At 36.4% G+C, this 14391-nt stretch overlaps 1 long non-coding RNA gene and 2 other non-coding genes across 9 annotated transcripts in view; all 3 read right to left on the reverse strand.

Moving 5' to 3' along the window:
- LOC102001067 overlaps positions 1-14109 on the reverse strand; it is a 65729-nt gene extending 51620 nt beyond the window's left edge. Inside the window, exons 1-3 of one of the 7 annotated variants that reach the window (XR_003376776.1) lie at positions 12430-14109; positions 10859-10895; positions 624-696 (exon numbers count right to left, since the gene is read on the reverse strand). This is a non-coding gene — a long non-coding RNA (uncharacterized LOC102001067). The remainder of the gene's footprint in view (positions 1-623; positions 697-10858; positions 10896-12429) is intronic. The other 6 variants (XR_003376778.1, XR_003376781.1, XR_003376777.1 and 3 more) reach the window with 6 other exon arrangements.
- LOC113455822 lies at positions 11299-11364 on the reverse strand. Its single transcript, XR_003376783.1, has one exon. It is a non-coding gene; the product is annotated as a small nucleolar RNA SNORD109A (small nucleolar RNA).
- A 213-nt stretch (positions 14110-14322) lies between the features above and the next one.
- On the reverse strand, positions 14323-14391 carry LOC113455826. The gene has a single exon (XR_003376787.1). It is a non-coding gene; the product is annotated as a small nucleolar RNA SNORD115 (small nucleolar RNA).

Consider the following 14391-nt stretch of genomic DNA (forward strand, 5'->3'; position numbering starts at 1 on the left):
ACTAGTATCCTAAGGTTATCTATTTGCAGATAAAACTAGACTAGCAAAGAGTTCTGCATTTGATACTTTATGTAAGTATTGTATTGTATGCATTCAAGTGATGTCACTGATCTGTATTGAAAAACAAATGAATGAACAGACCTCTGCTTTTTGGTGGTGTGTAAAGAAAGTTTTAGGAAGTAAGGTAGTGAGGGAAAATGCATTAATCATAATGAAGTAACTGGAAAATAATTAGCAAGATACAAGAAAAATCACTGCTTTGATTGTAAGATATGTAATTTCTAATCATACTTCAGGGATGTTTTGTTTTTAGATTCTTTGGATGTATTCATTGATAATTATGTCTTCTGTGAATAAATATTTTTCCTTCTTTTCAAATCTGCAAGCCAATTATTATTTTTTCGTCACTTACTATACTAGCTGTTAGTTCCTCTACAGTGTGACACATCCTGCTTTGGAATATCTATGTGGGGATTATTTTTTCCCTTATTACCTAAGTAATATTAAATGCATTTTAGTACATGAAAAACAGTGTCATTACTTTCCACTCCATGCTTATGTTTCATAAGAAAGGATAACATAGAATAGGAAAAATGCATTGGCAATCATAGTATATCAATTACCTTCCCAGGGTTGTGGCAGTTGAACTTCCATCACCTTCCAGTGGTGCCATGAGGAGAACTGATTTCCGATTGTCTACAATAGTGGTATTAGTGGAGTTTAGGAGGAAAATGAGACCCACTCAACACACAAGCAGTAAGCATTAGTGTCAGACAGGGGTAGTCATCAATGTTTGTTTAACCCTATTTGAAGCACATCCTGCTGTCAGTGCTCCCAGGCACACCTGATATAAATGAAAATATGCAAGACTCAGATTTTTCTCCCCTACGCCAGTAGCTTACAATGAAAAATCAAATTCACGTCCTCAATAGGAAGAGTGAGGTAACCCAGACCCAAAAAGATGAACATGGGATGTACTCACTCATAATTGGTTTTTAGCCATAAATAAAGGACATTGAGCCTATAATTTGTGATCCTAGAGAAGCTAAATAAGAAGGTGAACCCTAAGAATAACATATAGTTATCTCCTGGATATTGGAAGTAGACAAGATTGCTGGGCAAAAATTGGGAACTGGGGGGTGGGGTGGGATGGGGGAAAGGGGAGATGGGGAGAGAAAAGTAAGAAGGGGAGGATGGGGGAAAAAAGTGGCTTAAGTTCCTGGCTTTTGTTGAGCAAGTGTCAGTGGGACTAACAAAAGCAGAAATTCCATTCTGACATACAGTAAATCAGTCAGACTCCATTTTTGCTGAGTGGTGGTGGACCTGGTGAAATGGGAAGCTGAATTTTCAGTCACTATGACCTTGAGGTACAGCTATGTAGGAGGACTGATTAAAGATTCTATTAAACCTAAGGTCACATGATTCCTAAATGTCCTAGACAGGACTGAAAAATCTTTCTGTATAGCAAAAAGAAACTTGCATGTTCAGTAACAGAACATATTCTTCAAGTGCCAACACGAATCAGATGTTGGGAATATCTGTAGGATTTTAAGGTATCAACATAAATATTCCTCAAAGCACATATCAATCAACTTGAAAACCAAGACCAAGATTTTAGGAAATAAAGTTGTAAAAAAAAAACTAAATGCAAATTGCAGAAAGAAAATTATGCAACCAAAAATTTGATGTATGTGCTCAAATAAAATGCCAATGACAAATGAAAGAATTAGTGAAATTTGCTGGGGCTGGGTTCTATGCTACCCCCACACATGTTAAGTGAGGATTAATTAATTGAGAAGGCAAAGGCCTCTTCTCATTTTATATAATCTCAAAGGTAACAAATACTATGGTAATTTCTTCTCTGTCCTTTCTGAAAAATATTCAGAAAAAAATGAAAATACATTTTAAATATATGTTAAACATATAATCATTTCTAAACTCTGAGCATAGGTCTCTTATTAATCTGGTACTAGCTAGGAAATCTGGGCTGGAATTTGGCCTCAAGTGCATTTTCAGATTTGACAACTTATTTTTTTTGGTGCTGGGGTTCAAAGGCTATGTCTCACATACACTAGGCAATGATGTATGTGACTTCCATACTCCTTTCCACTGAGCTACAATCCCAGTCTAAAGTAAACTTGCTTGGAAATAACATTAGAGAAGTTTCAAGAAATTGAGAAGTACTTAAAGTAAATGAAAATACAATGTACTAAACTTCATAATGCATGAAAAAAAATCTTAAAAATTTAGAACAATGATGGGAAAGTGTTCTAAAATTAGTATTTTTTTTTTACTTCAGACAACTAGGAAAGCAATTCAATCCAAAGTAAACCGGGAAAAGATAGTAATGTTAAACTAATGAAAGTATTAACTGGAGTCAATAAAACCAAAGAAATTAAGAAAACTAAAAGCTGGGTTTTAGAAAAGATAAATAAAATTGGTAAGGCTGTAGTGAATTTAACTTTAAAAAATAAAAGCATTCAAAGTATTATGAAAATGATCGTTTCTGCGTCCAATTTAATAACCTCACTGAAACTGATGAATTCTTTGGTCAGTTGACCTGACAAAGCTCACACAAGAAATAGATATCTAAATAAACATATATCTATTGAAGAAATCAAAATAAGAACTAGTAACTTCCCAAATAGAAAGCAAAGGCTAGATATTCTCACTGTTAAACTTTATCACATATGGAAGGAAGAAGTGTGTCTATGTGTTAACTTGTGCTAAATGCTTTAATTCTGTTTCTACAATCCTGTCAGTAGGTTTTCATTATGAAAATGTAGTTAAAACATTGTAACTTTTGCTGAAAAGGCTGAATTTGTACTAACAGCTTTTCACGTTAGTAAGCTGAAAATCATAGTGACGCTAATTCTGTTACGTTTTGCATCATAGATGCAACCAATAATGTGTGGCAAACTATAAGATCCCACCATCTATAGTTATTAGCTACAGAGATGTAGTAGACGGCTAGATGCTTTAATAGCACATATTTTCATTAAAATATATCATCTACTCCAACTGCAGCCACCATTTTCTCATTACCCTCTTCCACTGACCCCCCTTCCTCCTGTTGCAAACCCTCTTTCTCTTTCCCTGAATACCTCCATCCTCTAATTCCATGTTGTGTGTGTGTGTGTGTGTGTATTTGTATGCATGTATGTGAAATCTCAGTTCTAAAGAAGAGCAAATGTGACTTTTTTTTCTTTCTGAGTATCTCTATTTTCACTTAGTATGATTGCAGTGTAGTTCTATTGAAATATTTTCCTCTAAATGTGATCATTTCATTCTTTAGAGATAAAGAAAGGCTTATTTTTCTATTAATGTGTTCATAGATATCAAAACTGATTCATACCATCTCCATTTTCCATTGTTTCATGGTGAACACGCATGTTTATATGGCTCTGTTCTGTACTGAAATTGTATCGACAAGAGTGGATTAACCCCATCACATGGAAGTTTATAATTTTAGTTTTTTGTGTTTTTTTCTTTGCTGTACCTCTATACAGACTTTCATAGTGACTGGACTAATTTATATTACCTCTAGCTTTGTATAATGTTTCCCTTTACTCTCTCTCCTTTTCAGCAGTTTCTATTGTTACTTTTCATGTATGGGTTGCACATGAACATGTGTCCATGCATACAGAGGCTAGAAGTTAATCTTGGGTGTCTTTCTTCATGTTCTGCTCACCATGTTTTTTTTTTTTTTTTGTGTGTGTGTGTGTGTGTGTGTGTGGTTGTTGCTGTTTGCTTGCTTGGTTTTGTTTGCTTGATATAGGGTCTCTCCCTTGGCCTGGTTATTTAGCTTAGACTACCTACACAGTGAGACCCAGGGATCCAGCCTGAGTAGTTTCTTCAGCAGTGACATTACAGCATGTGTCACCACACCTCAGGGCCTCATGCTTGGCAGACAAAAATTATGCTAACAGAATCATCTGCCCAAGAAGCCCTGTCTGTGACCTTAATGATAGCCATGCCAATGGGGAAAATTGTTTTGGGTATTAGGGTAATTGTAGCCTAGTAAAAAAAAGTTTTGCGAGGTTCCTTCTATAAATATTGCGTGCTGGTCTGCACAGTTTATGGCAAGAAGCATGCTCTGAATATCATTGTCACAGCCTTCAGCATTGTTTTTTATTAGTTATTTGAAAGCTTCACAATGATGCTTTGCACTTTGGAATTAGGTGTTTATCTTTGAATTTATCTTAGTTGGAGGTTCGTGATATTCTTATTGGGTTCATTAGTGCTTTCATATTTGGGAAGCTTTGAGACATCATGTCTCAATCTTCCCCCTTTTACTATTTTCCTTCTTGAACTCCCATTACTGTATTGATATAAATGTAAATTTCCATGGTTCTCTTCTGTTCAAGTTTTATATTTTTTTCTCTTGGTACCTGGACTAGATAATTTTAATTAGAACATCTCCAAGTTAGAAGACTTTTGTCTGCTAAAAATCCATTCTTTGATGGTCCTTTTTGTCATATATATATATATATATATATATATATATATATTACCTTTTCTCCAGTGTTTGATGGAAACCAGGGCTTTGGTTATGATGGGCAAGACTTCTACTAATGATGTTACCCATGTATTGTATTTCTGACCTGTCGAATTTGCATGTGGTTCTTTCTTACCTGTTTCTTAATCAGTCTTTATTTGTTGAAATATCAGTTTCATACTTTACTAAAATCTTTATTCATGTTTTTCTCTAGTTCTTTGGATGTGTTTTGAAAAGTTGGCTTAATATCTTTCTCTAGTAAGTCCAACACCTTTCTTTCCTTGCTAATGCTTTGTATTGATTTCTTTTTCTGTGCATGTGTCATAATTTCCTATTTCTTTGTATATTCTTTTTGGGGGAACTGCAGTTTTTCATATACAAATAGGTTTTCTCCACATAATTTGTTTTTCTTGCTGATCTGTTTTTTTCCATGATTTTTCTATAGAATATTTGTGTATGTAATATGTAGATAATGACTTATTTTTTCAGCCTTGAGCACATATAATGATTAGGTAGACATTTCCTTATATAATGAACCAGCATGTTAATTACTCTTTGCTAAGGAACTCTCTCTATATGTATTTTTTTTTTTTTGGTTTTTCGAGACAGGGTTTCTCTGTGGCTTTGGAGCCTGTCCTGGCACTAGCTCTGTAGACCAGGCTGGTCTCGAACTCACAGAGATCCGCCTTCTATATGTATTTTGGTTCACATGTGGTATTCAAGTAATTCACAATTCTTCCTCAGCTTTAACCTACTGCTTACACAGGAGCTTATAATAATTAAGAAGTAAGTGACTAGAGACTTCAAATGTTTCCTATGCTACCACACACTCTGTATATCCATGGGGAGTTCAGATAAGAAAGCATTGTGTCATTGTTTTTTCAAAGAACTCTTTGAATATACTACAAAATTTTTCATCATCCAGATTGTTTTTACATTTTTATTATTATTTTCCATTTTTATCGCAGTTACTGTTAGTTATTTAACCTTCTGTGATAGTCTATATTTGCTAATAGTTCTTTATGTTAAACACTGGTCTGGGAATCTACTTATAGAAAAGTCTCTGCATCAGCACAAATAACTAAAAATTTCATGGTCTATATTTTTTTTCTAGAGACCATCTTACCAGATCCAAATAGTTATTCCATGTGGATAAAATGATGCTTTTCTTATGGAGAGTCAGAAGGCTTTTTGCATAAATGTTCTTTATAAATGTGTAAGTCTCTAAAGATCTTATTTCCCATTCCATAGGCTGTGTTCTTTGTTTTACAGAAGCTTTTCAGCTTCTGAAGTTCCCATTTATTAATGGTCTCCGTGTCTGTGCTACTGATGTTATATTTAGGAAGCGGTCTTTTGTGCCTGTGTGTTCTAGGCTCCTTCCCACTTTCCTTTCTATGAGGTTCTGTATGGCTGGGTTTATACTGAGGTCTTTGATTCATCTGAACTTGAGTTTTGTGCATGGGGATAGATATCCACCTCTTTGCATCCTTTAACAACCCTACATCACACAGAGGACTGATCTCTAAAATATATAGAGAACTCAAGAAACTAGATGCCAAAATACCAAATAATCCAATTAAAAATAGGGTACAGATCTCAACAGAGAATCTCAACAAAAGGATCTCAAATGACCAAAAGACCCTTAAGGAAATGTTCAACATCCTTAACCATCAGGGAAATTTAAATCAAAATGACTCTGAGATACCATCTCACACCATTCAGAATGGCTAAGGTCATAACACCAATGATATGTTTTACTGGAGAAGATGTGGAGTAAGGGGAAGACCCTTCTATTACTGCTGGGGAGTGCAAACTTGTACAGCCACTTTGGAAATCAATATGGCAGTTCCTCAGAAAATTAGGAATCAACCAACCTGAAGACCCAGCAGTACCACTCTTGGGTATATACCCAAAGGATGTTCAATCATACTACAAGGACATTTGCTCAACTGTGTTCATAGCAGTATTATTTGTCATAGCCAGAACTTAGAAACAACCTAGATACCCCTCAACTGAATAATGGACAAAGGAAATGTGGTGTAGTCACACAGTAGAGCACTACTCCATGGGTAAAACAAAACAATGGCATCTTGAAAAATGCAAATAGATGTAACTAGAAAAAAAAACATACTGAGTGAGGTAACTCAGACCCAGAAAGACAAACACAGTATGTACTTATTCATAATTGGATATTAGACATAAAGCAAAGAATAACTAGCTTATGTATAGTTCATGACCCTAGAAAAGCTATGTAACAAGGAGAATCCTAAGGGAAACATACATGAATCCCCCTGTAAAGTGAAAATGGACAAGATCTCCTGAGAAAATTGGGAGCATGGGGTCAGGGAGAAGGGCCAGTGGAAGGGGAGAAGCAGGACAGACGGGGAGTGGGGGAGAAGAACATAAGAGAATGAGATTGTCAAAATGGAGGAAGAGCAAAGAGGCAGAGCAAGAAAAGAGATATTTTGATTGAGGGAGCCATTATGGGGCTAGCAAAAAACCTGGCCCTAGAGAAATTCTCTTGAATTGACAAGGATGATCCCCGCTAAGAGTCTAAGCAATGGAGGAGAAGGTGCCTTAACTGGCCTTCTCCTGTAATCAGATTGACGACTACCTTAATTGCCATCATAGTACCTTCTATCCAGCAACTGATAGAAGTGGATGCAGAGATCCACAGTGGAAGCACTGGGCTGAACTTCCAAAGTTCAGTCGTAGAGAGGGAGGAGTGATAATATGAGCAAAAGGGTCAAGACCATGATGGGGACATCCACGGAAACAGCTTACCTGAGCTAATGGGAGGTCACTGACTCTAGAGTGATAGTGGGGGAACCACTATAGAACCAAACTAGGCCCTATGAATGTGAGTGACAATTTTAGATCTGGGGCAGACTGTGGGGCTGCTGGCCACACAGGATTTATCGCTACTTCTTGAACTGGTGTTTTGAAGCCCATTCCTTGGAGGGATACCTTGCTCAGCCTAGATACAGTGGGGAGGGCCTTGGTCCTGCCTCAAACTGATGTGTTAGATTTTGTTGAGTCCCCGTGGAAAGCCTTACCCTCTCTGAGAAGTGGATGAGGGGTGATGTGGGAGGAAATTGGAGGGAGCAGCAGGAGGAGTGAGAGTCAGAGCCGGGATTGGTATATTAAATGAGAAATTATTGCCTTTGGAAAATAAGTACAAAGAGTAAAATGTAACAAACTTAACATGGCATTTCAAAAGAAAAAGAAATGTGTAAGTCTTTAATTTCCAAAGGTATAAAATTTAATTTTGACTTTTGTTTGAGACAAACTCCCACTTTGTTGTCCAAAGCTGTTCTTCAAATCAACACTTTCCTGGTTTATATCGTCCTGAATGTGAAGATCACACGCATGTGCCTACACTTGGCTAATTGTGAGTAGTTATGGGAACACATATTTTATGAATGAGTACATTTTTCAATGTTTTCAGTTTGAATTTTTAGTGGTTTGCAAATACAGATTTATTTTTAAATGTTAAACCAAACTTAATTCCATACTTATTTTGATTTAATTGCAAATCATGTCTAAATATTGTTAAATTTCATTTTCTAAAAATTTGAACGCAGATATATGTTCATGAAAGATGTTGCTATATACCTTTCATTTTACATGTAGTATTGTTTTCTGTGAAGGCACATTTAAATATTAAACAAGGGAATATTTCCAACATTTATATCTTCTAGAAGATCATATGAAATTCATGTTTTAAAAGTGTAATCTACACTTCCTTGCAAAAATGCTTTTAATAAAAATTAATTTGTTAGAAAATACTCTTTTTGGTTATCTACTTACTAAATTTTTCTATTTGTGTCTTTATATTTGCATCTTTTGATTTTTTTTAACTTTATCTAAGTTGCTGAGTTTATGGGCACTTCGTATTATTTAACATACACATATCCTACAATATCATTTCTCATGTGTCTTAATATTTATATCTTGATTTGAAAAATTATTCCCTTTAGATCTTTCTGAACATTATCCTCTTAATGGATTTTTTTAAAATTGTGTATGTTCATTCAAATAATCTCCTCATCCCTATATACACAACTTTGTTTTTTTAAAAAAAAAACTAAAAATTAATACAATAACCCCCAAACAAAGAAAACAAAATGAAATAACACTCAAAAAGAAAAAAAAATAATACTGTGACCCAAGAAAAGCACACAAACAACAACACCAGAAAAAAACAAAACCAAAACCCCAAATGATGAGTCTATTCTATTTTGACTAGCTATCCCTGAACAGAAGCTCTGCCATTGGCTAATTTATATACCCAATGCCCTTTCATTGGAGAAAGCTGATTTTTCCTCTCTCAGAAGATATAAATGACAGCTCTGTTATTAACCTTTACACTAGTGGCTATGTTGTCCTTTATTCTTTCATGCCTTCTTTAATTGGTGTGTTTTAATTTAACTGACTTTCATTTTCTCTCGCCCCATACACACACACACACACACACACACACACACACACACACACACACACGAGGCAGATATTTACATATGTGTATATGTACATATATACACAAATATATTTGATTACTTTCTGTTCTCTTTATGAATGTCCTGTTTCTCTTATTCTGTGTCATTTTGTTCTTAAGTTTCTTTTACTAGAGTATAAAGCCATTCATTGGAATATAATATCATTTATTTAAGGCTTCTATTTACTTGTAATCTAAGAATCAGTTCTAAAAAATATCTTCCAAACCAGTTTAGCTACATTTGAATTTGAAGATATTAATTTTTATATGTATTTAGTTTGAAATGCTTGTCAGTTTCTCTTTTTATGTCTTCTTTTATCAGTGAACTACTTAGAAGTTCTCATTTTATTTTTCAAATATTTTGGAGATTATCAATAAATATTTCCCTATTTTTAATTTCAATCCACTGTGGAATTAAATCAACATGTTTTATATGAACTGTACATATTTTAAATGTATCCACTAATTCCATGACTATCTTATCACTTGTAATGACAAAAGAATCTGCTGATTTCTATTCCTGAACAGGATGTTACCACTGCTATTCTACCCAACATGGAAATAAATGGCAAAAGAAAAAAACCAAATACATTTCAAAAACAATAGCAGTTATAATGAACTTAACTAATTGTCTTTAGATATTATTTGTGTCTATATTCCCATAGAACTTTCCCAACATTACTGATAGTTACATTCCTCTTTATAAGAATTTGGTCATGTTTTGTTTCTATACTAAAGGTATTTATTTATATTTCTTTAATCAATTATATATGTATTTATATGTTTTTTAAATCAAGTATTCACTCAAGTACTTGAACACAATCGATATCAAACTGTTCACGGTGATTAATTAATACAGTTTCTATGTGATTATTTCAGTTCTGGGCAGCCGGGATGAACAAGCAGCTCCTTGCAACACCACACTAGGCCTATCTTGAGCATCTGAAACCCTAAAGTGTGTCACTCCTCAGTGACACACTTCTTCTAACAAGGGCATGCATACTTCAACAAGCTCATATCTTCTAATAGTGCCACTCCATGGTGGCCAAGCATTCAAGCACATGTGTTTATGGGGCTATTCCTATTCAAACTATTGCACTACCAAAGTATTATATATTAAATCATTGATTTCCTTATGAATATTTGTCCAGTTTTGAGCACATCAGTCATTATGCACCAAGTAAAATACCCTGTACAAGACAACATTCTCAAGAAAAACCTTAACCAATATGTACTATACTGTTGGTATATTTTACTTTCTATTGAAATATGGAAAACTTGTATAAAGGGACATATACTGAATTTCTACAGCTCAGTAAATTTACACCATCCAAGCAGCAATTAACTAATAGGGAAAAGATGTTCTTTAAAATTCCAGAATCCATACAAATGTCTTATATCTATGACTTGTAAGCCATAGAGAAGCTATAAAAATAAGACATATATTTCCATATTGGAATAAGAATAGTGAACTAATGTCAGCCTTCTCTGAATAAACTAGAAGTGAAGAATATTATAGTATGAACACAGACTCCTTATAAGTAATGGGCCTCTATCCTGAAACTCTAGTAAATAATCAAAAAATACAGTGTGATATTGTTTCGCAAGAAATTGATCATACTGATTATTAGCCAATATACATTTCTAAAATAATCCTTCATTTTATATCTTTTACATAATATAGAAAATAGTTAAAATTAAAAGGAGAGACCAGAAACAACAAATACTCAGTAATTAATCTTTGGATAAAATTTTAAAAATATCACAGCAGTAACCTCCAGTAAGACTCCAAAAGACACATAGACCTCAGAAAGTTGCATACAGAACAATACATAGAGTCTCCAAAGTTTATAGTTACTTACCTGTATTTTCTGAAATGAATTTTCCAGTCTTAGATCTCTAAGATAATACAAAATAAAAGAAATCTCCTTAAAAATACTCAACACTAGTAGTAGCAGATGTAGAAATATCTCCTATTACATTTACCTAACAGGAGGACAATATTATTTTTGAAATGCTAGTATAATTGTCAGTGTATATCCCAGTTGCTTGCCCTGCTTTTGATTCCATATTTCCATTGTTCCTATTGGTTATATATTTACTGGATGAATGTGTCAGCAGCTTGGTTCTCAGTAAGAAAAGTGATGCAAATTTTGGGTCACTAGACAAAATTACTGTGCATATTACCTCAAAAGCGGGAAGACAAAACCCACATATAGTGCTTAGAGAATGTCACCAAAAGCACACTAGGCAAAGGCAGGCCTGGAGAATCTTTATTGTCTTATCTGAGGGACTCACCTCTGGATCTCTGATTGCCATTTCTATGAGTAATTCACCATATTCAGAGAACTGTTTCCATCATCAATCCAGATAAGTCATTTTTTTTAACAGATGAATGTTTTTATAGCCAGGCAAAACCTGGGTAAGTTTGTGTACTCAGTTTTGATAGAAGAATATGATTGTGCAGTAGACAATTTGCTTATTCTCTGAACAAGGTACCTGCTGACAACATGAAAGGTGATCAGGAGGAAGGAACATCTCTGGACAGTTTTGAGATTGGTTTCTGTATGCCTTAGATCATGTCATCAATGAATAGTTTCATTGAACAGAAAGATCTCCAGCCCCTGGATCCTGAACTGCACAAGGCCTAGCACACACAGCAATTATTAGCAAGGGTAAGGAAAGCACAAACGGCCCCACTCACCCTGCGACTCACTTATGTCACTGCTAGTACTAGTTAGCTGATGTTTCGTCATACAAGAATGTCTTTAAATGACTGCATCTTGCTTTGCTAAGTTTAATCTGTCTCATAGCATTCAGGTCCTAAAGAAAATGCCTGCTGCTATGTATTCTTCTACCAGAGTGTGCTACCTGAAGGTTTGTAGAACGATCACTAAGTCAGAAGTGCTATGATGTATTCTACCAAAAAGTGTGCTACTTGAAGGTTTGTAGAGCAATCACTAAGTCACAAGTGCTATGATGTATTCTCTTACAAGAAAGTGGGCCACCTGAAGGTTTATAGTGGGATCACTAAGTCACAAGTGAAGGACTCACAGTCAAGGATACCCAGAACAACAGTCTAACACCAGAACTTTTAAGTTAGCCATATATCCAACTGGCTTCAGAAGTGATATTGGTATCCTCGGTATGCTCCAACGCTGCCAACCTGGCAACTCCTGATTAGAGCTATGCATAATCCCCTTTTGTACCTGATCAGATGCTTATGTCCATGTCTCTTGGAATTTATGCAAGCGAAATAATTTGGATCACTAATTATTGATACACAGGCACAAGTGACAGAGTATGTGAAGAAAGCATAGCTAGCATGGGTGGTATGATTTGAATGTCAGGAGAACGAGACAGAGATTATAAAAGATGGAGGAGCATCTTGGGCCTTTGTGAATGCAAACCATAGGTCTTATCTTCCAGTTACCTGAAAGGTATTATGTGGTGGGGTCCAAGAGGAAGCTCAGATCTCCGAAAGAAAAAAGAGAAGACAGGAACTGATCAATGTTGTTAGGCCATTGGAGACTTGTGCAACAGTAGTAAGTCACACAAGAGGTAGGCTCCATGCAGACTTACATATCTATCTCTGTTAAAAGGATTCAATGCCCACATACATCCCCATTACATCAATAGAACGATAGAAAAATCATTCCCTAAACCCCTCAACACAACTTTTCAGACTGTATGTACTATCATTTCTAAATATCCCTTAATCCATTTGTTACTTTATCCCAGCTGTCTAAACAACAAATACCAGCTGTTGAAAAAAAGGACATACCTGAGAGTTGTTAATGACCATCCAGAGGCAGAGTTAGGTCTGGCCTGCTCTGTGTCTCTGGGGATATTCCTAGTCCTAGGCAGAATGTTGAAGGCAATGTCTTCCAGGGAAGATGGCTATGCCTGGGGCTATGCATGATAGGCAGAGCCTCTGACATGTGCTACAAACTTCTCAAAATCAGGCTGCCTTCGTGGCTCAAGCGCCATGAAGAGACCATCTATCTTAATAGAGCATCCAGAATAGTCTCCCGTTTTGCCTTGCTGGAAAGGTAGGTAAAGTTCAGTAAATCACAGGTAGAAGAGGTAAGGTTGAGGGTGCCTAGGTGCGATTTGATAAACTAGTTTTCCCTGTGTGGAATTAGTGCAGGGAAAGAACTCTGGACCCCCAAATGTGTCCCGGACATGCCAAAAGGCCATTCATTCCGAAAGTCCATTACAGCAAGTTATTAGTTTCGAAAGCCACTGCCAAAGCTGACTAGAACTTCTTTCTCGGGCAGTCCCAATCAGGATCATCACTGATGTAGGAGGGTCATCTGTCTATGTGTCACTTTCATTGGTTATTTAATAAAGAAAGTTTCTTGGCCTTTTGATAGGACAGAAAATCAGGTGAGCGGAGTAGGCAGAACAGAATGCTAGGAAGGAGGGAAGTGAGGCAGACCCGATGAAGCTCTGGTCCAAGATGGACTTAGGTTAGAATCTTCCCGGTAAGCCACCACCTCGTGTTGCTACACACATTAATAGAAATGGGTTAATCAAGATGTGAGATTTAGCTGGTAAGAGGCTAGATCTAATGGGACAAGCAGTGTTTAAATGAAGACAATTTGTGTGTAGTTATTTCGTGTGTAAAGCTAGGCAGGCGGGAGCCGGGAGGGACGAAAAACAGGCCTGCTCTGCTCCTGACTAAGATCAGCCATCATGAAAACAAGAGTCACGGAATTAAATTTACAGTTCTTCTCTAGGTGTCATGGGAACCATAGAAGGACCCACCATTATGACTCCTCCTTGTGACCTATTCTGAGGCCCCAGATTTGTGGCTCATGTCCATGTCTTTTGGAATATTCCAAGGTTGTCCATTTGGAATGCCATTCTGGACACCGAGGCCTAAGGGTTTTCACATTCTAGGAATCAAGGCCAAAACTACTGGATCCTGGGCTTCTAACTTGAGTATCTTCTCTTAGAGTTCCAGACATATGAACAGGTGAAGGAACAGGACCTGGAGGGATCAAAGCCTATGGGCTAATCTTTCCACTTACCTGAAGATAAGTGTGTTGACGTGTGCTCCAAGACAGCATCACTGGTCACTGAAAGGCAGAATAGATGATGGGAATGTAAGCCGGGCTTTGGACATGGAGACTGGCTCAAGAGCAATGTTTGACGCGAGGTGCCATTCGAGGGAGCACTCAGTGTTCTACTATGGTCGTGCCCCTGGACCAAATAGGGGTCCCCAACGGAGAGAAACAGCATGGGGATTTTGGCCTGCATCATGGCCCTAGCAGGCCCCAGGTAGACCAGGCCCTCCCCCATTGCCCCCTTCCTTTAGTCTGGGCCTCAGCGTAATCCTATTGAGCATGATTTTTATGTCATCATCTCTCTTCGTGACATTGGTTTGTCA

Source organism: Microtus ochrogaster, unplaced genomic scaffold (assembly GCF_000317375.1).
Source record: "Microtus ochrogaster isolate Prairie Vole_2 unplaced genomic scaffold, MicOch1.0 UNK140, whole genome shotgun sequence".
Classification (NCBI taxonomy): Eukaryota; Metazoa; Chordata; class Mammalia; order Rodentia; family Cricetidae; genus Microtus; species Microtus ochrogaster.